Here is a 24,648-nt window from a genome sequence, read left to right as displayed (position 1 = left end):
TTGCAGCATGTAGGATCTAGTTCATTGACCAGGGATTGAACCCAGGCCCCCTGCATTGGGAGCACAGAGTCTTAGCCACTGGACCACCAGACAAGTCCCTCAATGAAGCTTCGAGAAAGAGCTTCTGCCTTCGAGTGAACCATGTCAGCCTGGGTAATTACCATCATATGAACATCTCAGTGATGGACTGAAACTCTAAGGTCTTCCTCAAGTTTTCTGGGCTTTGTCCTTTCTTGAGATGCTTGTAAGCTCCTGGGCAGGGGATAAGCTAAAGAAGTTTTACAACACCATCTTTTGGGGAAATGGGGCTTAGAGACAAATTTTGTTAGATTTAGAAAAATAAAGCAAAGTGATGGTTCTTGCACCCATTTATAGTATAGCAAATTTAGACCCTCTGCACTATTTGACCTAGACTTACCTTCTCTGAATGTGACTGCAGAGTGGGAAGTGAGATGGTTCTTGAGAGCCCTAGAGATGAAACTACTTTCCTGAAAATGGCTCTTCGATTTAATGATTTTGGTCACCACTGACCCTGGAGGTAAGCCACGGTGTTTTTAATTTTCAGTGACTCAGACCTCTCTGTCTTGATAATCTTGTTTCACTATAATCTATCCCATCACTTTTTTGCTGTTGTTGTTCCTGCAATCTGGTTTTTATTTTCTTGTCATTCAGTCACTCAGTGGTGTCTGACTCTTTGCAACCCCATGGACTGCAGCATGCCAGGCTTCCCTGTCCTTCATTATCTCCTGGAGCTTGCTCAAACTCATGTCCATTGAGTTGATGATGCCATTCAACCATCTCATCCTCTATTGGCCCCTTCTCCTCCTACCCTCAATCTTTCCCAGCATCAGGGTCTTTTTCAATGAATCAGCTTTTCGCATCAGGTGGCCAAAGTATTGGAGCGTCAGCTTCAGCATCAGTCCTTCCAATGAATATTCAGCACTGATTTCCTTGAGGACTGACTGGTTTGATCTCCTTGCAGTCCAAGGGACTCTCAAGAGTCTTCTTCAATACCACTATTCGAAAGCATCAGTTCTTAGGCACTCAGCTTTCTTTATGGTCCAGCTCTCACATCCATACATAACTACTGGAAAAACCACAGCTTTGACTACATAAAACTTTGTTGGCAAAATGATGTCTCTCCCTTTTCTAAATTAAAATCTATTTGTGTCAATATATGAAGGACATGAAAAACTATATGAAAATAGCATAACCTCAGGAAGTATTAATAACTGACACTGGTTAAAAAAAAAAAAAGACCGTATTAATGAAAAGAGGCATTGGAATGAGTTTTGTCAAAGATTGTAAATAGTCACTTGCTATGAAGCAGTGCCATTCCGTGGTCAGGGCAGCTCCTCTCATTAGCCAGCTGACACTGTCCTTGTGTAGTTTGGCTCAGGGGTGCAGAGGACCTAGTCTCATCTCTGCTGTGGCAGCATGGCTGCTAGGAGAATTTGGAAGAGGCAGGGGAGAAGGGAGGGCTGGCATGTGGGGTAAGGGACACAGCTGGACTCTCCCAGGGAGCCCAGATGCTGAAAGCTGAAGATGGAGTAATTTCTAATGGAGCTGTGTAATAGCCCTGTGAAACAGGACCAGCATCCAGCTGCTCCCAGCAAGTCCAGCATCCTAGCCACAGGTCAGAGTGGCTCTCTGTGGGGACATTCCCTGACTCAGGGCAGTGCTTCACCCTAATCCAAAGCTGGCATTTTGTTGGCCAGGTTCTTGGGTCATTGAAAAATGGTAAATGATTTGGGTTTGCCTAATCCAAACCAGTGTGTCTTTTTCGAGGATTAGTGATCACTTTCTGTTCTTTTAGCTCTCAATGTCTCTGTAATTTCAGTTCCCGCTCTTTGCAAAATAGATCGAACAAGCAAGATGCTTTCCTGCATCTCATAACACCACCCAAACTCCAGAAATCATCTAACTTTTGTACTTAATTTACTATGTAGTCTTGGTGTTTTTGTGTTTTGAGTCAGATACTCAGTTCATGGGCTTTCCAGGTGGCTCAGAGATAAAGAATCTGCCTGCCAAGCAGGAGACGTGAGTTTGATCCCTGGGTCAGGAAAATCTCCTGGAGAAGGAAATTGCAACCTACTCCAGTATTCTGGCTTGGGAAATCCCATGGACAGAGATGCCTTGCAGGCTACAGTCCTTAGGGTCGCAAAGGAATCAGACACAACATAGCGACTAAAAAACAACAATCTGTTCATACTGAGAAAAAATACTACTACTTAATATACACAAGAGAAATTATTTCTACTGTGGTGTCAATACTGTGCTATAAAAGTTATTGTGGTCTTGCACAGAGCCACAACTTACTGACCCATGAATTGATCTTTAAGCCTAAAACAGTACCAGCCTAGTCATCTGCCAGGTACTTTACTGCTAATCACAGAGGAGACTCTACCATTCTTCACCCTTGCCATGCATCACTCTCTTTCGTCTTTGTTCCTGCTGTCTCCTCAACGTGCTGTGCAGACAATGGAAGAAATAATAGGTGCTGGTGTCAAAGACAACGCTGGGGGGTGAGCAGAACCAGACCTAAAAGCTTAATCCCCGAAACAGTAAAGTTCAGCAATTAATCCCAAAGACAATGGAAAGTATTCATGAGTATTAAACTGGAAGGTAACTGGATCAAAATCTTAAAACAAAGTAAATTAACACTCTCGATTGCATTCAGGGACTGCTGCTAGAAAACTATACGAGTAATTCAGATGGCAGATGAAGTGGGAAGTGGATAATAGAACTAGGAGAATTCAAGAGATATTTAGGAGGTTTGAATAGTCAAGATTGGAGACTATTTTGAGACACAGGGATAAAAGGAAAGGTATATAATGCTAGCTTTTTTTTTACTCAAATGCTTGCAATGTGTTAGCCACTTAATAAACATTATTTATAATTCTTTCAGGGGTCTTAAAGATAGGTATTATGTCCATTTTACAAATGAAAAACTATGTCTCCCAGAGGAGAAAAGTCCTGCCCCAAGACATACAGATAGTGAGTGGGGGAGCTGGGAGTTAGATTCAGGTCAGATCCATGGTCTTTTCAGTTTACCTCGTTACCTTGAAGTTCAAGTGAAAGGGAAGAAATTCTCTCACAACACACTATAACTTCTTTGTCTACCTCTTGCTGATTTTAGTTCCCAATATAATTATACAAATCCATTTTATGTGTTTTAAGTGTGATTTTCATCTAAGAGGTTAATCTAACTCCAGGCAATGCCGTTAAACAATCAGAGACTATTTCAAAATCAGTATTCTTTTTTTGTTAAACAGAGATGTTACTTATTTATTTTTGGCTGCATGGGTCTTAATTGCCACAGGTGGGCTTTCTCTAGCTGCGACGAGTGGGGGCTGCTCTCTAGTGCTTGGGCCTCTCATTCCCGTGGCTTCCCTTGTTGCACAGCACTGCTCTAGGCACTCTGGCTCCAACAGCTGCGGCTCCCAGGCTCTAGAACACGATCTCAGCGGTGTGGCACTGGGGTTATCTGCCAGGTGGCACATGGGATCTTCCTGGACCAGGGATCAAACCCATGTGCCCTGCATTGGCAGGTAGATTTTTAACCACTGGACCACCAGAGAAGCCCCTAAAAATCAATTTTCTTAATGTGAGTACAACTGATAATTGTGGAAAGTTTTTTATTTCTTTGTGCATACTTTCTTTGTACTATTTACAAAGTACATTTAAACTTTCAGATTCAATGAAATTATAACTTTAGAGTTCACTTCCCTTTTTCACATTATGAACAGATATTTCCCTTCCCACATGGGTCAGGTTACAAAAATCCTTCCTCAATTTACACAAAAATTGGGCATTCATCATTGAGAAATTGTAATGAAATAAGTAACTGATTTTTCAAACATGTGATAAAACATAATCTTGTTGACAAAGAGATGGGAATGTTCCTATTTTCGTTTGCTCTTTCTAGAAGAGTATTCTGATTTCATTTCTCTGTTAAGTATGACTTTTGAGTTTAAGGTTTGATCTTTTTATTTGTGCCAAATCAACTGCATATCATTAAAGTTCTTTCACTGAACTAAAACGCAGTGATTTCAATCTGTAAATTAGCTCTGGTAACATTACAAAATGCTGAGAAGAGAAGAAATAGTTGGAAATATGGGAATAAGGTAATGTACCTGGATCGTATTTTTTTTCCCTTTCTTGACAAACAAATATTGTATTTCTCCTCTTAAGAAGCAAATAAGATAATATGCTCAACTTCATATTAACAACAATTTATCTGTACACACTGAATTGAAGATGCTTCTGTTCTCTCTTTGACATCACTCTAAATGAAGATGCAGCCACAAATTATTTCACCCCAACACCTCACCTCAAGTCAATATCATACCTCTGTAAGGTGGCTGGTTGCTGGCATGTGAGTGGTCTATTTCCAACTCTGTTAAATAGGAAGTGAACTCACAAACACAGCATCATTTTTCACACTGTCTCACATGAGCTGAACCAGAGATTATGAGGGCTAGTATCAGTGCTTTATACATTTATTTTGGAAAATAATTTCCTTGACTGCTGATTCAAAAGGATTTTCAATTAAAGAGTCACTTATTAATAGTAAATGAGAAATACTGTAAGAATATGGAATGATAAACTCTGCATACAGAATCTATGTGTTATCTTAGTAATTTTTATGTAAATCTCAAACTATTCTAAAATTAAAAGTTTCAGTTCAGTTCAGTTTAGTTCAGTCGCTCAGTCATGTCCGACTCTTTGCGACCCCATGAATTGCAGCACGCCAGGCCTCCCTGTCCATCACCAACTCCCGGAGTTCACTCAAACTCACATCCATCAAATCGGTGATGCCATCCAGCCATCTCATCCTCTGTCATCCCCTTCTCCTCCTGTCCCCAATCCCTCCCAGCATCAGAGTCTTTTACAATGAGTCAACTCTTCGCATGAGGTGGCTAAAGTACTGGCATTTCAGCTTCAGCATCATTCCTTCCAAAGAACACCCAGGACTGATCTCCTTTAGAATGGACTGGTTGGATCTCCTTGCAGTCCAAGGGACTCTCAAGAGTCTTCTCCAACACCACAGTTCAAAAGCATCAATTCTTCGGCGCTCAGCTTTCTTCACAGTCCAACTCTCACATCCATACATGACCACAGGAAAAACCATAGATTTTTTTTAAAAAAAGTATAAGAGAGAACATAGTATGTTCTGGAAATCTCCTTTGAAGTGGGGAGTGGAAGTGAAGAATTTGGCTAGGTAGGCAAAAGACCTTTTATGCTATTCAAAGGAGATTCAATACATAAATTGTATAGGCTGGATGAGGATTCCTAGATCTGTGGATGGGCTTCAGGGGTGTTGCAAAACCTCCTGAGTTGTATAAGATTATATTGTCTGAATGTGTATAGTATGTTTTTCTCTGAAGAAAGTTAAAAACTTTAATTATTATTCAATTATTCTTAAAGGGAAAAGCACATAAAATTGTTAATAATCACTGCTGAAGGTAATGTTGAAATTGAAATATTTCGAGCAAGAGATATGAAACAGTTCTATTTTTGTGTGCAAAAAAGATCCCTTCTTGGTAGTCCAGACTATAGTGATAATGTGTATGTATTTGGAGAAGGAAGGCAGGAGTTAAAGCCAAGATGGTGATAAAGACCATGATCTTCAGACTTTTTTGAATTGTGGTCTACTTTGCAGGGGAAAGGAATGACCCCATAAGATACCCTACCCTACTGTTGCCACTTTCCTGAGAAAAAAATTACTCAGTCTTTGGGATGAAATGTCATTTTTGTAAACCAAAGTTTGATGGGATTATATATACATCAACTTTATCATTGTAGATAAATGCACTGAACAAAAAAGGTCTCAATGACCCATATAACCACAATGGTGTGATCACTCACCCAGAGCCAGACATGCTGGAGTGTGAAGTCAAGTGGGTCTTAGGAAGCATTACTACAAATAAAGCTAGTGGCAGTGATGGAATTCCATCTGAGCTATCTAAAGTCCTAAAAGATGATGCTTTAAAGTTCTGCTCTCAATATGGCAGCAAATTTGGAAAACACAGCAGTGGCCACAGGACTGGAAAAGGTCAGTTTTCATCCCAATTTCAAAGAAGGGCAGTGCTAAAGAATGTTCAAACTACAGTACAACTGTACTCATTTCACATGCTGGCAAGGTAATGCTCAAAATCATTTAAGCTAGGCTTCGACAAGATGTGAGTCGAGCGATTTCAGATGTACAAACTAGATGTAGAAAAAGCAGAGGAACCAGAGATCAAGTTGGTAACATCCGTAGGATCATAGAAAAAGCAAGGAAATTCCAGAACATCTACTTCTGCTTCATTGAGCACGCTAAAGCCTTTGATTGTGTGGATCACAACAAACTGTGGAAAATTCTTAAAGAGATGGGTATACTAGACCACCTTACCTATCTCCTGAGAAACCCGTATACAGGTCGAGAAGCAACAGTCAGAACTGGACATGGAACAATGGACTGGTTCAAAAATGGGAAAGGAGTATGTCAAGGCTGTATATTGTCATCCTGCTTATTTAACTTATATGCGGAGTACATCATGCGAAATGCTGGGCTGGATGCAGCTCAAGCTGGAATCAAGATTGCCAGAAGAAATATTAATAACCTCAGATATGCAGATGACACCACCCTAATGCCAGAAAGCAAAGAGGAACTAAAGAGCCTCTTAATGAAGTTGAAAAAGGAGAGAGAAAAAGTTGCTTAAAAGTCAACATTCAAACAACTAAGATCATAGCATCCAGTCCCATCATTTCATGGCAAATAGATGGGGACGGGGGTGGGGGGGGGGGGGCGGAGCATGGAAACACTGACAGATTTTATTTTCTTGGGCTCCAAAATCACTGCAGATGGTGACTGCAGCCATGAAATTAAAAGATGTTTGTTTCTTGGAAGAAAAGTTATGACAAACCTAGGCAGTGTTTTAAAAAGCAGAGACATCACTTTGCCAACAAAGGTCTGTCTAATCAAAGCTAAGGTTTTTTCCAGCAGTCATGTATGGAAGTGAGAGTTGGACCATAAAGAAGGCTGAGCAATGAAGAATTGATGCATTTGAACTGTTATGCTGGAGAAGACTCTTCAGAGTCCTTCGGTCTGCAAGGAGATCAAATCAGTCCATCCTAAAGGAAATCAGTCCTGAATAGTCACTGGAAGGACTGATGCTGAAGCTGACGCTCCAATATTTTGGCCATGTAATGCAAAGAACTGACTTATTGAAAAAGACCCTGATGTTGGAAAACACTGAGGGCAGGCGGAGAAGGGAATGACAGAGGATGCGATGGTTGGATGACATGAGTTTGAACAAACTCCGGGAGATAGTGAAGGACAGAGAAGTCTGGCATGCTGCAGTCCAGGGGGTCACAAAGGGTCAGACATGACTGAAAGTCTGAACAACAACATGGGCCACTATGCACCAGCATCCTGGCAACAGAGAAGAAAAACTCTTCCCCCGGAACAGGGATTCCCACATGCTGCAGCAGCAACTATCTCCAGGCTGGTGAAAGGTAAAGCCCACTAACTTCTTCTGGAGAAGGACTGAGGCTTAGCAATAGTAACAGCAGCTTTACGATCAACAGGTCATTTTCTTGAGCTGTCTGGGATGTCCAGTTTCAGGATGAAGTTAGAGTAACTATAGATACCGTGGACTGAGTAAGTATCCTTGGATTCTTTGAACTTCAAAGGAAGAATTGTTTAATAAAGAAGATAGAACACAATTTCCTGTTAATGTGGCCAAGTGGGATCTTAATTAGGAAAACATCTCAGAATGGTGAAGCCCAACACTAAGGCAGGCCACCTTTCAGGATATAGAAGTAGCTATAATTCTATTGAGTTATCTACCTGTAACTCAGGTACTGGATAAATATCCTTTCTTTTCAACCTCACCTTACCATGAAGAGGTTATCTACGGTTGAATTAGCATTATCAGAGCCCACATTTCCTATAAGTGATATAAACTTGGCTCCAAGTGCTTTATACATATTTGCCCAAGTAACCTATCTTAAAAAAAAAAAAAAGGAGGAAAGATTACAAAGCTGCACTAATCTCTATGATCCTGCCAAGATCATTCTCATGAAGTTATACTTTATAAAGTATGTGCTTATGCTCATAATTTGTACTCTATGAAGCTCAATCTTTTCTTCTATAAAATGAGAGTACTAATATTCATCCTGTAGCTTTGTTGAAATCACACCATGAAGATTACAGCAAAATTTAAACAACCAAATGACAGCTCCTTTTCTACCCTCTTAGTTCTTTCTCCTCTCTAAACAAGAAAAACAAATTATTATTTTAATATATCACATGCCATAGCATTTACATAGACCACTCTTGACGATCTCAACAAACCACAAACCCAGAGGTAAGAAGATTTTATCATAGTTGATGAATCTTATACTACAATAAGAGTGAGAGAAAACAGAAAATTTGTTACCTTCGTGGCATCTATTTATTAGTTGATTTTAGAAGTGTTTGAGGAAAAATAAATAATAAGAAATACCACCTGGTAAGACCACTATTAAAAACTTAGCACAGTAATCAAGATAGCATAATACTGAAGGGAAAATAAGACACGTAGGTCAATGGAACAGAATAGAAAGCCCAGAAACAGACTCTTACAAATATGCCCAGTTAATTTTTGACTAAAGAGCAAAAGTGACTAAATGGAGGATGGGCAGCCTTTTCAATAAATGGAACTAGAGAAATTGAAATTCATCAGCAAAAAAGAAAAACAAAAAAACTTGACCTAAAAACTCACACTTTATGCAAAATTGTACTGAAAACAAAATTTTAATTTAAACTATAAAACTTATAGAAAATAACATAGGAGAAAATCTTTCAGACCTAGAATTAGGTAAAGAATTCTTAGGCTTGACACCAAAAGCATAATTCATAAAAGGAAAAAAAACAGATAAATTGGCCCTCATCAAAATAAACTTTTGCTCTGCAAAAAGACCCTATACAAGGATAAAAAGACAAATTAGAGACCAGGGGAAGATTCTGAAAATCACTTATCAAAATTCTTTTGTCTAAAACACATAAAGATCCTTCAAATCTCAACATTTAAAAAATAATAATCTAATTAGAAAACTGGGCATGGACAAAAATTCACAGACATTCCTCCAAAAAGGACAGGTATACAGCTGGCAAATAAACAACTGAAAAGACTTTAACATTATCATCCATTAGACGGATGCTAATTAAAACTACAGTATCCTGTCAAAATTAACAATGGACTTATTATACAACCTAGCAATCTACTTTTGGGTATTTATCCTAGAGAAATGTCTTCTTTCCACATAAGAACTTGTATATGAATATTCATAGCAACTTTATTCTTAAATAGCCAATAACTGTAAACTATCCAAATTTCCTTGAGGTTCCTTAAGATGTTGTTTATATCAATAGTTTGCATCTTTTTCTAAATCACTGAGTAGTATTCCATGGTGTGGACACACCAGTTTGTTTAATCATTCACCCACTCAATGAAATCTTACTAGTTTATGGTTTTTGGCTATTAAGAATAAAGTTGCTATGAATATTCATAGACTTCTAAATATCACTTGGGTCAAAGAAGAAATCTCAAGAGAAATGAAAGAATTGTTTAAACTAAATGAAAATAGAAATACAGCTTATGAAAATGTATGAAATACACTGAAAATAGTGCTTACAGAGAAATTTACAGCATTAAATACATATATTAGTAGAGAAGAAGACGTAAAATTAAAAAAAGAAAAACACTAAAAAAAAAACCCCTAATATTCTACCTTAGGAAACTAGAAAAAGAAGAACAATTCAAGCCAAACCAAATGCACAAGAAAAGAAATAATACAAATTAGAGCAGCAATGAAATTGAAAATAGGAAAACAATAGAGAAAATCAACAAAACCAAAATCTGGCTCTTTGAAAAGATCAATAAAATTGATAAACTTCTAGTAGGCTAAGAGTACAAGAGAAGACACAAATTACTAAATTCTGATACAGGTCCTGATCAGTCCAAGAAGAACTTTGAAAAATTATGCTAAGTGAAAGAAGCCAGTCACCAAGGACTACCTATGATTCCATGCACATAAAATGCTCATCCCAGGGAAGTACACAGAGACAGAAAGCAGATTGGTGACTGCCAAGTGCTGGGGTTAGGGGTCAGTAGGTGATAGCTGAAGGACACTTCCTTTCTTTTTGAGGTGATGAAAATGTTCTGAAATCAACTTTGGTGACAGGTATATGTATCTGTGAATACATTAAAAACCACTAAAGTGTACACTTTAAATGAGTGAATTGATGGTATGTGAACCATTTCAATAAAGGCATCTAAGAGAAACAACAGAGTGCAAAAAATTGTATACAACAGGCTAAATTTTCTAAGAAAAGAATGAGGGGGGGGGTGACAAAATGTTTCAGAACAAAAAGCTTATCTATGCATAATATTTCAGGGAGGACCCAGGAAACAGAATATATCTATTGCCTCCAAGGAAGAGAACTGGTGACGGAAGGACATGCTTGGAGGAAACTTTACATTGAATTATCTTTTTGCATTTTCATGTGCCATATTATTAGGCAGATTTACCATGAAACTAATGAAGCTTAAACTTTGGGCCCCTCACTTGCACAGGCTCTTCATAAGGCCCCAAGAGGGCCCTAAAACATACTTACCTGTTTGTAAAATTGATGCTCATGTTTGTAAAATTTCCAAAAATGAGATGTGTTAACTTCCAACAACTCACCTTGCTATTTCTTTCCACTCCAAATTCCCCTTCTTTTACTTCTCCTTTTGTGATGTGTGAGGAAAGGAGAAGAAAGAATCTGGCTGCAAACATTTTTGGGAGCCCATGCTCTGCAACAAGAGAAGCCACCTTAGTGAGAAGCCTGAGCTCGGCAACTACGGAGTAGCCGGTGCTCGCTACAACCAGAGACAGCCCAAGCGTAGCAAGACCCGGTTCAGCCAATAAACAAATAAATGAAATTTTTAAAAAAGAAATGTTTGACCAGTTTTATTGAGGTATAAATAACATACAAAAACTGCACTTTAAAGTATACAATTTGATATGTTTTTATATATGCATACACCCATGAGGCCATCACCACAGTCAAAAAAGATCATATTCTTCACCTTCAAAAGATTCCTCTCGTTCCTTCATCAGATATGTGCTTTGCAAAGATTTTATTCCAATATTTTCATTATCTTAGCAGCATCTTTTTAAAAGCAAAAGTTTTATAAATTACACTGAAGTTCAATTTATTTATTTGTCCTTTTCTTGAGTATGCTTTTGCTGTTGTATCTAACAAACAAGTCACAAGATTTTTGCTTATTTTTCTTGGAGGAGTTCTATTGTTTTAGGTGTTTCATTTAGGTCTACAATCCATCTTGAGTTATTTTCCGTATGTAGTGTGCAGTGTGGATTCAAGTTCATTTTTTTGCATACCGACATCTAGTTGTCCCAGCACCACTTGTTAAAAGGCCCATCCCTTCTCCACTACATTGCCTTTGTGCCTTTAAAGCATTTTTCTATATTTACAGAAACGTTGCAAAGGTAGTACTGACAATTCTGTCACTGAGTTTTCCCAATGTCAGTGTTCTAGTTTTGGCAAATGTAGTTTTCTCTTAGTTTTGTCTACGTAAGATGTAGACATTAGTAGATTACTATTAACTAAGTTCTAGGCTTTATTTGATCCCACTAGTTTTCCCACTAACATTCTTTTTCTGTTCCAGGATCCAACAGGGAATACCACATTATATTTGTTTTCATGTCTTCTTAGGTTTTTTGGTTTACACATAAATAAAAATGCGCTTAGACCAAAGTTTTCAACAGGAACAAGAAAGAACATTAAATATTACTCTGAAGTGCTAATCGTTGTGGCTATTAAGATTTTAAAGCAAAAGTGACTTCCCTGGTGGTGCAGTGGTTAAGACTCCATGCTCCAATGCAGGAGGCCCAGGTCTGACCCCTAGTCAAGGAACTAGAGCCTGCATGTTGCAGCTAACAGCATGCGTGCCACAATTAAAGATCCTGGATGCAGCAACTAAGACACATCACAGCCAAATAAATTTTAAAAGGAAGTTCAACTGGATTAAAAAAAACGATTTTAAAGCAAAAGAATTTTCTTTCAGAGTTCATAATGAACAGCAGCATTATTAAATAGCAAATATTTCATAGGAATCATCAAAATAGCTGCTGTTTTCATCCAGGAACATTCGGAAAAATACTAAAATGAGAAAAGCTAATTAATATTTATCCAAAACACTTTATTAAAACTTAAAATGGAAAAATATGTATAAAATTAACTGGTAAAGAAACAAATCAGATAGCAAGTAATAGTCCATTACTGGAGATTTTATTTCAGATATAACAGCCCTGATCAATTGTTGACTGTTGTGTAATATGGTTAATATAGAAAACCTTATGAGTGATTTTTAACTTTCTTATCAACTGAAAACTAGCTATGGCTTTATTCAACAAAGTGGAGCAACTTCTGGATGACTTGAACCTGTTGTTGAATGGTATTTGTAGTCAGCTGTATGATAAGAAAGCTATAATGAAAGATGTGAATAAAGCATTTTTTAAAAACATGAACAAGTACAGAATATGTGCTCTGTCTAGTTTCTTTAAATTCACTGGAGAAAATGTCACATCTTTGATATTAGGATTTGTTGAGTTGGATTCAACATTTCGCAACGATTATTTGTGTTCTTTTCAGGTATAATTCTCCACTTTTACAAAAGAATTCTGTTACTAGAATTGCCTACATGATTTTCCAAAAAGATTCTAATTCCATATGCTAACTCACAAATTATCCTAAATAAATATATAAGGAGTATACATGCACGCATGCTCAGTCCCTCAGTTGTGTCCAACTCTGAGACCCCCTGGACTGTAGCCCACCACACTCCTCTGTCCACGGATTTTTCAGTCAAGAATACTGGAGTAGGTTGCCATTTCCTAGTCCAGGGGATCTTCCCAACCCATGTACCTGGAGGCAAATGAACTTCTCCAGTGTGACGGCAATATGTGAGGCTAGCTAGAGTTATGGTGAGAGTTCGTGTCCTTGCCAAGTGCTTGGATTGTTAGAAACAGAGGCTCTTTTTAAGTAGATATACACCAAATTCTGGTAAAAGTTCATTATGCCCTCCAAGTCCCCTATGAGGACACTGGCTTACTATATGAGAACAAAATGAAGGTCCATCATTAGGACTGTGGACCCTTAATGAGGTCACTATTCCAGAACTTAATAAACACACTCACTACTCTCTGACCAGCTCACTGGGAGGTGGCTATCTTGTAAAAATGTGGGCTCCTTGGGAGCTTCAGCTTTATACAAGGCAACACATGGAAGATGGCCTCTCAAATGTGGCTTGGCCATTCCTGAACACAACATGACACTCAGATTGTGAAAGACCCCAGACATCCACTGATTAACAACATTCCCTTCCAGTTACTTTCCCATACAATGTTTTCTCCCATCATCCCCTCCTGAATTCAGTTCAATCATCCTTTTATCCTTACCACTCCATTAATATCATTCCACTCAAAGTCACCATGAGTTCCAGATGTCACAGCCAAAGGTCAACTCAGTCTTCATTTTATCAAAACCGTCAATAGTATGTGACACACCTCACTCCGTTTTGAGAAACTAGGCTTCCAAGACACCCTCCTTTTCTTTCCCTCTCTCCCTCCTTTCCTCTCCTTTCCTTCCCTCTCTATCCCACACTCCCTCCTTGTCTCCCCACACTTCCATCTCTCTTCTTTCTCTCCTCTCTTCCTTTCTTCCTCGGTTCTCTTACCTCACGAGCTGCTGCCTATCTTTTTGGTTGCATCATTCTATCTTCCCTATTTCTAGGTATAAGAGCCCCCTTTTTCAGACTGTTGACCTTTCCTCTTTATCCATCATTGTTCTCCTGGTGATCTCACCTGGTCCCACTGCTTCAAATATTATTAGATACTGATACCTCACACAGTTGTACCTCTAGTCATGAAATTGTCCCAAATTCCAGATATGTACATCCAAATGAGTACCTAGCTCCCCCTTGGTAGCCTAATCATTGTCTCAAACTCAACATGCCCAATATGAAACTTTTTATTTCTGCTCCCACCAAAAAATTAAAAAAAAAAAAAAATCCCACCCAACCCTCCAGTTTTATCTCAGTAGAAAACAATTCTATTTTTTTATTTCTTAGGTCAAAGACTATAGAGATATCCTTGATTTCTTTCTCTCTCATTCAGCTTTTGTCCATCAACAAATGAAGTCAGCTCTACCTTTAAAATATACTGTCTTACTGCTTCTTCACAACTATTGCCTCAATCAAACCACTTCAATTTCTCACCACACTAATGCAAAATTGCCAGTTGGTCTGCCTGCTCCCACAACTGTTCCCTAACCATTTCTTCTCCAGATAGTGACCAGTGATAAAAGGGGGATTGCGACACTCCTCTACTCATACCCTTCCATGCTTCCTGTCACACTGTGAGTAAAAACTAAAATCTTCACCATTCCCTATAAAGCCCTACCCAGCCATGCCCCCAAACATCTTCCTAAATCCATTTCCAACCATTCTCCTCTTCCCTCATTCTCCTAGCCTTTGCTGCTTCACTTATACGTAAAGTTCCTGTACACACACAGCTCTGCAGCTGAATTATCTGTTTTAATTCACCTAGTTGTTCCTTTGCTAGTCCATACTCTTGTTATAATATTTTCATCGGATCCCTTAATATCTGGTGTAGTCATCCCCCCTTTAATTTTCTTCATCGACACAGATTTGGCAAGTCTGAACTCCATTCTTTTATCTGAATTGTAGAATTTGTTATTTTGGATACCCTAAGTATCTTAACAGTAATTTGATTTGCAAAGCATTGAGTTTGCAATTTGGTTGATCTTTAACTTTGAACGTGAAGGCTTCCCATCTTTAAATATGGTATATTTGCCCAATTATTAAAACCTGTTTTATCTGCTTTGTTAGAGATTAAAATATTTCCCCATAAAATCTTGAATATTCTTAATTAGTTTGATTCCTTTTCTCTTTTGGCCTCATCCTTCTCCAGCCTTTCCCACCTTAAGCCCCATACATATATACGTGATTCAACATTACTCTCTCAGTGGCCTCTCATGAGTTTTGCATTAGTTCTTCAGGTCTTCCTAGATTTTCTTTTTTATCCTGCGGCATCTCTGGAGCTAGGACGGCAAAGGCAACATGCAGCCTATGCTGGTTTGCCCCCATGGTCCCACTGATTGTCTATGATGGTTTGAGCTGAATTATTTTACTATTGGCAAGTGAATCTCCTAATTAAAACATGTCAGTAAGTGGCACATATAACAAAATGACAAATAGGGTTGTTTATGGGCATTATAGGAGAAAGCAATGGCACCCCACTCCAGTACTCTTGCCTGGAAAATTCCATGGACAGAGAGGCTTGGTGGGCTGCAGTCCATGGGGTCGCTAAGAGTCGGGCACATGACTGAGCGACTTCATTTTCATTTTTTACTTGCATGCATTGGAGAAGGAAATGGCAACCCACTCAGTGTTCTTGCTTGGAGAATCCCAGGGATGGGGGGAGCCTGGTGGGCTGCGTCTGTGGGGCTGCACAGAGTCGGACACGACTGAAGTGACTTAGCAGCAGCAGCAGCATGGGCATTATTTTATATTTGTCATATGCTCTCTATCTCACACCATCCAGTCCTTCTTAATCTTCCAGGCTCCCTCTGAGTCCTCCAGCAGCCCAGGTCATCGCATGGCTGCTAAGTCCTACTCCTCTTTCTGTTCCTTCCACCTGCTCTGCACAACAAAGCTCTTCAGCATCCAGAAAGGCTGGATCTTCCCTCTACCATCAGATCGGGATTTCTTCTTTTTGAAAAGTGATCTAACTTTAAAATTTAGAAGCGATCATTTGTTTGTACCAAGAGATTTTTCATCCTAACAGAGATAGTTTCAATCCAAATTAATTTATAATTGGTGCAAAATTTCACAGTATAACCAATGAAAGCAATTCAATAAGTATGGTAGAGAATGGTCCTGGGTTGTAGCATTATCAGGTAAGTAAACAAGTTCTAAGAGACTTCCACAGATGGTTTATTCTTTACAGTATTTTCTCCATTTTTATAACTTCTTCCTTTGTTTTCACTTTGCTTAGCACCTAGGTTTTATAATGTAAAAGTGAAAGTCACTCAGTTGTGTCCAGTTCTTTGAGACCCCATGAACTATATAGTCCATGAACTTTTCCAGGCCAGAATACTTGAGTGGGTAGCCATTTCCTTCTCCAGGAGATCTTCCCAACCCAGGTCTCCCACATTGGAGGTGGATTTTTTACCAGCTGAGGTTTTATAAAAATTCTACAGTTTTTTCTTTCTTTTTTCCTTATGCAACACTGTGACATTGTAATGTGGGCCTGTAGTTCTCTGACGGAGACAGGGTTTTATTCATCATGCTGTTTAAGTGCAGGTCAGTCTTAAGGCTAAGACACACGATATGAAAAAATTATGAAATCTGAGTCTCTTAAGCCTAGACATTAACCCAGCAAACCTCTAAATTCTGATTAGCTTTCTCTTTACCCTCATTTTACTTTCTCTTCCCATCTTCACTGTGTGAAATTTTAAGTTCGTAATAGGGTAAAATTGCTTCTACCTTTGTTTGTAAGATATGTCATTTCAAAATTTAATATCTGAAAAATATCCAGAGGGGAATTTCATCAGATACACTCCACTCATTAGTACAAAGGCTACTGAGGTTCTCTACAGAGTCTATGTAGAATATAAGGATCACTCTTTTGTGTGTCTTGCTTGTTTTATTTTTTCTTATTCTTGTCTCCTAAACTATCTGTAGTTACAAATATCTAAACAGGTATATTTGGTACATGCAGAAGTCTGTCAGCATAATAAGCAAATGTTTTAAGTTAAAGTCTCTGGTAAATTACACTTGTGTTCTTGTACTGTTTAGTATGATTTTAGTAAATCATAAGAAAATTGATGGCTGCACTAATTAACTTTTTTCAGTAATTTTTAAACTTTCAGATTTATAAAATGTAATCATTGTTGCAATTCTTAGTGTTTTATATTTCTAAAATATGGTTGTTTCATGATAATCAAATATAAGTTATATTGGAAATATACTCGTTAAAAAATACTCCATATTTTTTATATTTTCACTAGCTATACCTAGACAACATAAAGGCAGCTATTATTTTTTAATCAACAGTGGTTGTAAATATTCTATTTTACTTTCTTAGTACTAGACTATAGCACCAAGTGATACACTTACTGTTCTATTTCTGATATTACGATTTCAAGGCAGTTGTAGAAAATGCTTTAGTAGATGTAATAGTCAAAGAAGAGTCGCTAGAATTTGGAAAGTCATTTTGTAGTTTAAGGGGAAAATTAATTTTGTTTTGTTGTTTTAACTTTTGTTTGCTTTTCTCAAAAGTCCCTTCTTAACTAGTGAGCCCAAAATGTCAGGCCTGTAATCCCAGCTAGAGCTTTACCAGGTGTGTGTACTTCCCGGATCACACAGTTCAGTGAGCTGTATTATCTGTCTCTGCACAATCTCTTCTGAAGTCAGTTGCTGATGCTGTAATCATAACCCTTGAAATGTATGGGTAAATAAAAGCTCCTTTATCAGAAATGTATGACTACTCACTTTCTCAAGAGACTCTTAATGGCAAAATTGTGGCAAAATGAGAAATGTCTTCCCTCCTATTTATTTGAAAACAACAAATTATAGTCATGATTTCAAGATTTCCTTCCAGGGCCTCATTAAATTGCCTCCCATGTCATAAAAAACCTCTTGTGAAAGATGCTTCCGGAGGAAACTTGTCACATTAAACTGTCAGTCAAGTCCTCTTCTCAAGTTTTGCTACTGTCTTTTGATCCAAGAGGAGCCACGGAGATGAACCATCTCTTCCTTAAGATTATTTAATAAATAATTTTCCATCCATTACTCTTATGCATAATAATCAGCAGCACTCTACACTATACAGTCTTGTATGTAGAGCCTACTTTAGATTGGGATGTGGAATAGACATTTTAGAATACTAAAATCATTTCCATACAAAAAGCCAAATTATTAACCTAGCAGGAGATTTTGTTGTGTTTGGTTTGTTTTCTAAAGACAGAGACACACTAGATAAAGCGTTGTTCATCTCTTCCATGAACCATAAAATTAAAGGAGATAACTGGGTTTTCCACACTTGATTCTTTGTCTCTGCAATAGAATAGGTTTTTAGCATTTGAGCAGCTTAAAGCCATTTGGTTAGTTTTTCCATATACTTTCTTTAAAAATCACTCTTCAAAAGTGCCAAGTTCCTGATTTTAAAACTCTAATCATTTGGTTTTGACCAATTGTGTGGGAAGAAATATAAAATAGTTTTTCTTCTGTTCAGCCATATTTTCTTTGGTCAATGCCATTTCTGTTTTCTTGGTTTATTCTTTCTGGATTTTTCTAAATCATTACCCTTCATACTGAATATTATGGGGGAAATATGAGCTTAATATTTTTTTTTTTCCAAAACCAGTCTTTTGATAAAGGGCAAAGTTGAAGGCCAAAATAGACAGATAGCTCAATCAACAGATTGATTTGTACCTCCACTAGTTTGTTCCTCCACCAACATAGGCTACATTATATTTTCAGTAAAAACAGAATTTAAGACATTAGTAATAGAAGTGAACAATTCATTAAGTGTTTGATAGGTTCTCATTCTAGTTTATATATTAATCTTTAAAAATATTAACTACTGAGTAGCTCACACAAAATGGAACTTTTTAGAGGGAATTTAAGCTGATTTTTCTGTTCAGAAATTTTATAGTTAGTTTTCAGATCAGATTCATGATTTTCTCTCCTATGTTCTTTGTCTTACTTACACTGTTTTATCTCAGGGTACAACAAAGAACAAAATTAACAGTGCCTTAAATGTGAGAAAATACAGTGGGTCCTCATCATTTAATTCTTACAAGAATATTTTGAACTGAGTGTTTTTACTTTCATTTGCAGATAAGAAGGTTGCAACTTGAATGGCCTATGTAACTTGCTCAAAGTCATAGTGCAGAGCCCTGAGGTTCAAACTCAAACTTCTTTTATTCCAGAACCTAAATTCATAACTAAAATACTAACTCCTAAAAGCTATGTGGACATCCTAGTGGGCATTAGAAAGGTGTCAAAGAATGTTAGAATCAGACGAAATATTAGTGAGCATGTCATTTTAATATGGATAAACAGAAGTTTATAAAGGCAATGACCTTAATGTCATATTTTTGTTTAACGGCAGAAGTCAAATATCTTCCTATTTAAGTGCTCACTGAAAATAATCTCAAAATCATTATTTATAATTTTATTTAAAATCCTTTTTGACAGTATTACTTCTATAACGTAGAAAAATCTTATGGTTGTTATGTATGTATTTTCTTTTTGCTGCTCTAGTCTTGCATGTATGCTAAGTTGCTTCAGTCATGTCTGACTCTTGGTGACCCTATGGACCAGAGGCTCCTCTGTCGAAGGGATATATCTCCTGCATCGGTAGGCAGGTTCTTTACCACTAGTGTACCTTGGGAAGCCTACTGGGTTAATCAACTTAAAAATAAGTCTTTTGTCACAGAAGAAATTTCTAATTCCCAATAAAGTTGATTTCCAACATGACAATTTGGAACCTCATGGGAAAGACTTGAAAGCCTGGCTTGTGATAATTGATTTGATTCACAAAAATTACTTATCATCTTTTTTTCAATAATTGTTGCTTAAACATTAGGTAAAACAGACAAATTTGCTTAAGTAAATGTTATATCTCAAAATTTTCAGCACTATACTGATTTACAATAATTTTTCTGAGTTTAACCTCTGTTAAAAGGCAGCCATTCATTAAAAATCATTGCTCCCTCCATAACAATAAAGCAAATAATGAGTGTGTGTGTGCACCCACCTGTTTGTGTGTATATGTTTATATACACATATATATTTGAAGATATTCAATAGTTGCAGATGTAAAGAATTCTAAAAGTAAGATATAGAGAGGAATGAGATCTTGAGTAAATAAAGGAAGATTGTTGGCAATTCCCTGGTGACACTTGCTGAATACAAGCATAGAGGAGAAAGATCAGACCTAGCATAGTGAGAGGTAATCTGTTGGAGTAAATAGAATCCAGTAGAGTTTTCCACAGCTGTGTAGGTGACATGAATGACTGGAATCTGGCGGAGCTAGTTTTTTCTTCCTATAAGACTTCACTCACCCAGTAAACATTTACTAAGAGTGTGGCATTATAGAATGCTGGGGGACAGACTGAGGAAGAAGAGGAATCTTCATAAGTCTTGCACTTTAGTTCCAAAGTCCTGCTAGAAGGATGTGCCTATAATAATATCTTATGGATATCAATCTTTAGACATTTGAAAGCTGACATGAATTAAACAAAAGTGGCGAGACTGGGCACATTCAGGGCGGTGAGGAAATGTAGATCAATGGAACAGAAGAGAAAGCCCAGAAATAAACCCATGCATCCAGGGTCAATTAATCTACAAGAAAGGAAGCAAGACTCTACAACAGAGAACAGAGAGTCTCTTCAATAAATGGTGCTAGGACAACTAGACTGTAAAAGAATTAAATTAGAACATTCTCTAATATCACACACAAAAATAAACTAAAAATGGATTCAATAGCTAAATGTAAATGTAAGACCAGACACTATAAGACTCCTTAGGAAAACATAGGCAGAACACTCTGACATAAATGGCAGCATAACTTTTTGGATCTGTCTCCCAGAGTAATGGAAATAGAGGAAAAACAAACATATGGGACTTAATTAAACTTAAAAGCTTTTGCATAGCAAAGGAACCCATTAACAAAACAAAAAGACAACCCATAAAATGGAGAAAATATTAGCAAGCAATGTGATCTACAAGAGATTAATCTCTAAACTATACAAACAGCTTATATAGCTCAGTATATTTTTAAAAAGCCAAGCAAAATATGAGGTCCAAATAGACATTTCTCCAAAGAAGCCACACAGATGGCCAAAAGGCACATGGAAACATGTTTACCATTGAGAACTATTAAAGAAATGCAAATTAAAAGTATAATCAGGTATTATATCATCTCAAGTCAGAATGGCCATCATCAAAACATCTACAAACCTATTTATGAAACAGAAATAGTCACAGATGTAGAAAACAAACTTTCAGTCACCAAGCAGTGAAGGAGAGAGAGGGATAAATTGGAAGATGGGGACTGACATGTATACAACACTATATATAAAACAGGTGAGTAATTAGAATTTACTGTATAGCATGGGAGCTCTACTCAGTACTCTGTAATGACCTCGAAGGGAAGATAATCTACAAAAAGAGTGTTTATATGTATATGTATAACTGAATAACTTTGCTATACAGCAGAAACTAATACAATATTGTCAATCAACAATACTCTAATAAAATTAATTTTTAAAAACACACAAATAAGAAATGCTGGAGAGGCTGCTGAGCAAAGGGAGCCCTGCCACACTGTAGGTGGAAATGTAAATTGGTGCTGTCATTATGGAGAATAGCATGCTATGTGCTAAGTTGCTTCAGTCAAGTCTGACTTTTTGAGACCCCATGGACTGTAGTCCCCCAGGTGCCTCTGTCCACAGATTCTACAGGCAAGAATACTGGAGTTGTTGCCCTCCTTCAGGGGACCTTCCTGACTCAGGGACGGAACCCATGCTTCTTATGTCTCCTGCACTGGCTGCTGCTGCTGCTAAGTCGTGTCCGTCGTGTCCGAATCTGGGCAACCCCATAGATGGCAGTCCACCAGGCTTCTCTGTCCCTGGGATTCTCCAGGCAAGAACACTGGAGTGGGTTGCCATTTCCTTCTCCAATGTATGCAAGTGAAAAGTCAAAGTGAAGTTGCTCAGTCATGTCCGACTCCTAGCGACCCCATGGACTGCAGCCTACCAGGCTCCTCCATCCATGGGATTTTCCAGGCAAGAGTACTGGAGTGGGGTGCCATTGCCTGCATTGCCAGCCCGGTTCTTTACCACTAGCACCACCTGGGAAACCTGGAAAACAATACTGATGTTCCTTAAAAAACTAAAAGTAGCATTACGGTGTGAAGCTACAATCGCAGCCTGGGTGCATATCCAGAGAAAACCATAATTTGAAATGCACCCTCAGTGTTAACTACAGCACTGTCTACAAAAGCTAACATATGAAAGCAATCTAAATGTCCACTGACAGATTAATGGATTAAAAAGATGTGATATATTTGTACAATGGATTGTTGTGTGTGTGTGTGAAGTCACTCAGTCGTGTCTGACTCTTTGCGACTCCATGGACTGTAGCTTACCAGGCTCCTCTGTCCATGGGATTTTCCAGGCAATGGTACTGGAGTGGATTGCCATTTCCTTCTCCAGGGGATATTCCCAACCCAGGGATCGAACCCAGGTCTCCTGCATTGTAGACAGATGCTTTACCCCCTGAGCCACCGGCTGACATAATGCAATTTACAGCCACATGGAAGCACCTAGAGATTACCACACTGAGTGAAATAAGTCAAAGAATAACAAATATTGCATAATATTGCTTATAAGTGGAATTAAAAATAAACCATGGTACAAATAAATGAACTTATATACAAAACAGAAACAGACCCATAGACAAAAATACAAACAAACAAACAAACTTACAGTTACCAAAGCAGAAAGGAGGGGAAGATAAATTAGGAGTTTGGGATTAACATAGGCAATGGCACCCCACTCCAGTACTCTTGCCTGGAAAATCCCATGGATGGAGGAGCCTGGTAGGCTGCAATCCATGGGGTCGCTAAGAGTCGGACATGACTGAGCGACTTCACTTTCACTTTTCACTTTCATCCATTGGAGAAGGAAATGGCAACCCACTCCAGTATTCTTGCCTGGAGAATCCCAGGGACAGGGGAGCCTGGTGGGCTGCCATCTATGGGGTTGCACAGAGCTGGACACGACTGACGCGATTTAGCAGCAGCATGTATAAAATAGATAGCCAGGAAGGACCTACTGCACAGCACAGGGAACTATATTAAATATCTTGTAATAACTTATAACGGAAAAGAACCTGAAATTCTTTTTCAGAGTCACATATATAAATATTTACATGCATATATATGACAATTCAATCATTTTGCTGTATACCTGAAACTAACAAAACACAGTAAATCAACTGTATTTCAATTAAAAAGGAACACAATATCCACAGAAGAATTAAAAAGTTCTAGCGAACTGAAGAAAAAAAAAAAGGAAGTTAAATTGCAACCCACTGCTGACATGGCTCATCTCCTGAATCAATCGATACATAATCAGTTTCTTATCCTAACTGCCAGAGAGAATGCTCTCTTGCTGGGATGGGGGACAGATATTTCTTTGTCTGTTTGTTTGTTTGTTTTTTAATGTATAATACCTGACATACAACCACAAATTTCAAAACACGTAAAGAAACAGAAAAATGTCAACCAAAATTAAGAGCAAAAATAAAAAATAGAAGCAGACACATAGCATCGCAGATTAGAACTTCTGAAAAGGAATTTTAAATGTCATTATACATATGTTAAAGAAATATAGGCAATAAAGACAATAACTGAAAAAATAATCATTTAACAAAGAAATGGAGACACAGAAGAGAAAATAAATTGAATACTGTACAACTGAAAAATAAGGTGTTTGGAATTAAAAATTTTTGAACAGATTTAACAGAAGATGGGCAGCAGACTGAAGCTTCAGTGAATTTGAATTAGGTCAAGATAACTTATAAAGACAAAAGCACAGAGATAAAAAGAATGGGAAATAAAGAACATAGCATCAAATAACTTCTTCCACCAACATATAAGTTGTAATATCAGTAGAACCCATACTTTTCCTTTCAAAACTGATGCATACAATAATATGTCAGGGGAGAATAGTCTTTAACAGTCTTTTTCTTCTCTCTCGTCCTCAAGGAGAGGGATGTGACATCATTTTTTTTTTCTCTCAAATATAAATTTCTTGAGTATATTCATTAAACTAACATTTAGGAAATTTCTACTGTGGCATCGGTTCTGGAGATATATAAGTCAGTAACTACTATATGGTAGAATGGTGGAGTATGTAGATAAAGCAGCGAGCAAAATAAAGATACTCTCCACGTGCATGCACTTTACTTTTAAGCAAAATGAGACAGAAAATGAAACTGTGTGTATGTGTGTGTGATCATAAGGGTTTAAAAACAGTCAAGTAGTAAAAGGAGATATCATATGCACAGGGGATGGAGGAGTGTGTAATATTTGAGATAGTTCATCTGGATATGCCTCCCTGGTGACTTCACATGTGAGTAGACACTTCAAAAAAGTTAGCTGACATTCAGGCCATGAAGATACGTTGGAAGTGTTTTCAACAGAAGGGATGATGAGTGTCAAGACAGTGAACCAGAGGCATTTACGCTGTGTTGGAAGGACAGAGTGTACAGCCTGGTTAGTGGAGAGATCAGGGTGCAGCACAGTAGGAAAAAAAAAGGAAAAAAAGGTTAGCTGGAGATAGATCATCAAAGGAAGCTGAACCAGATAAGACCTTGACCTGTACTCTAAAGGATGTGTGGGGGGTAATCTATCTGGCATATTTGAAAACAAAACTTTCTCCTCTTTCGTAGAAAGACAAAATGAAACAGGTAGAAATAAGAACAAAGAGTAATAGTCCGGTTAAAACAT

At 37.8% G+C, this 24,648-nt stretch overlaps 1 protein-coding gene across 2 annotated transcripts in view; it reads right to left on the bottom strand.

Annotated features, from left to right (window-relative positions):
* The window catches only part of LOC138072389 (lysozyme C, kidney isozyme-like), a 55,451-nt gene that overhangs the window by 14,476 nt on the left and 16,327 nt on the right, over nt 1-24,648 (bottom strand). Inside the window, exon 2 of one of the 2 annotated variants that reach the window (XM_068963479.1) lies at nt 10,720-10,829. The exons of the other annotated variant lie outside the window; for it this stretch is intronic. The gene's annotated coding sequence lies outside the window, so the exon portion shown is untranslated. The remainder of the gene's footprint in view (nt 1-10,719; nt 10,830-24,648) is intronic. 2 annotated transcript variants of the gene reach the window in all.

Source organism: Capricornis sumatraensis, unplaced genomic scaffold (assembly GCF_032405125.1).
Source record: "Capricornis sumatraensis isolate serow.1 unplaced genomic scaffold, serow.2 scaffold15, whole genome shotgun sequence".
Classification (NCBI taxonomy): domain Eukaryota; kingdom Metazoa; phylum Chordata; class Mammalia; order Artiodactyla; family Bovidae; genus Capricornis; species Capricornis sumatraensis.
The sequence above is the reverse complement of the archived record's forward strand: the minus strand, read 5'-3'. Positions and strand labels throughout refer to the sequence as shown.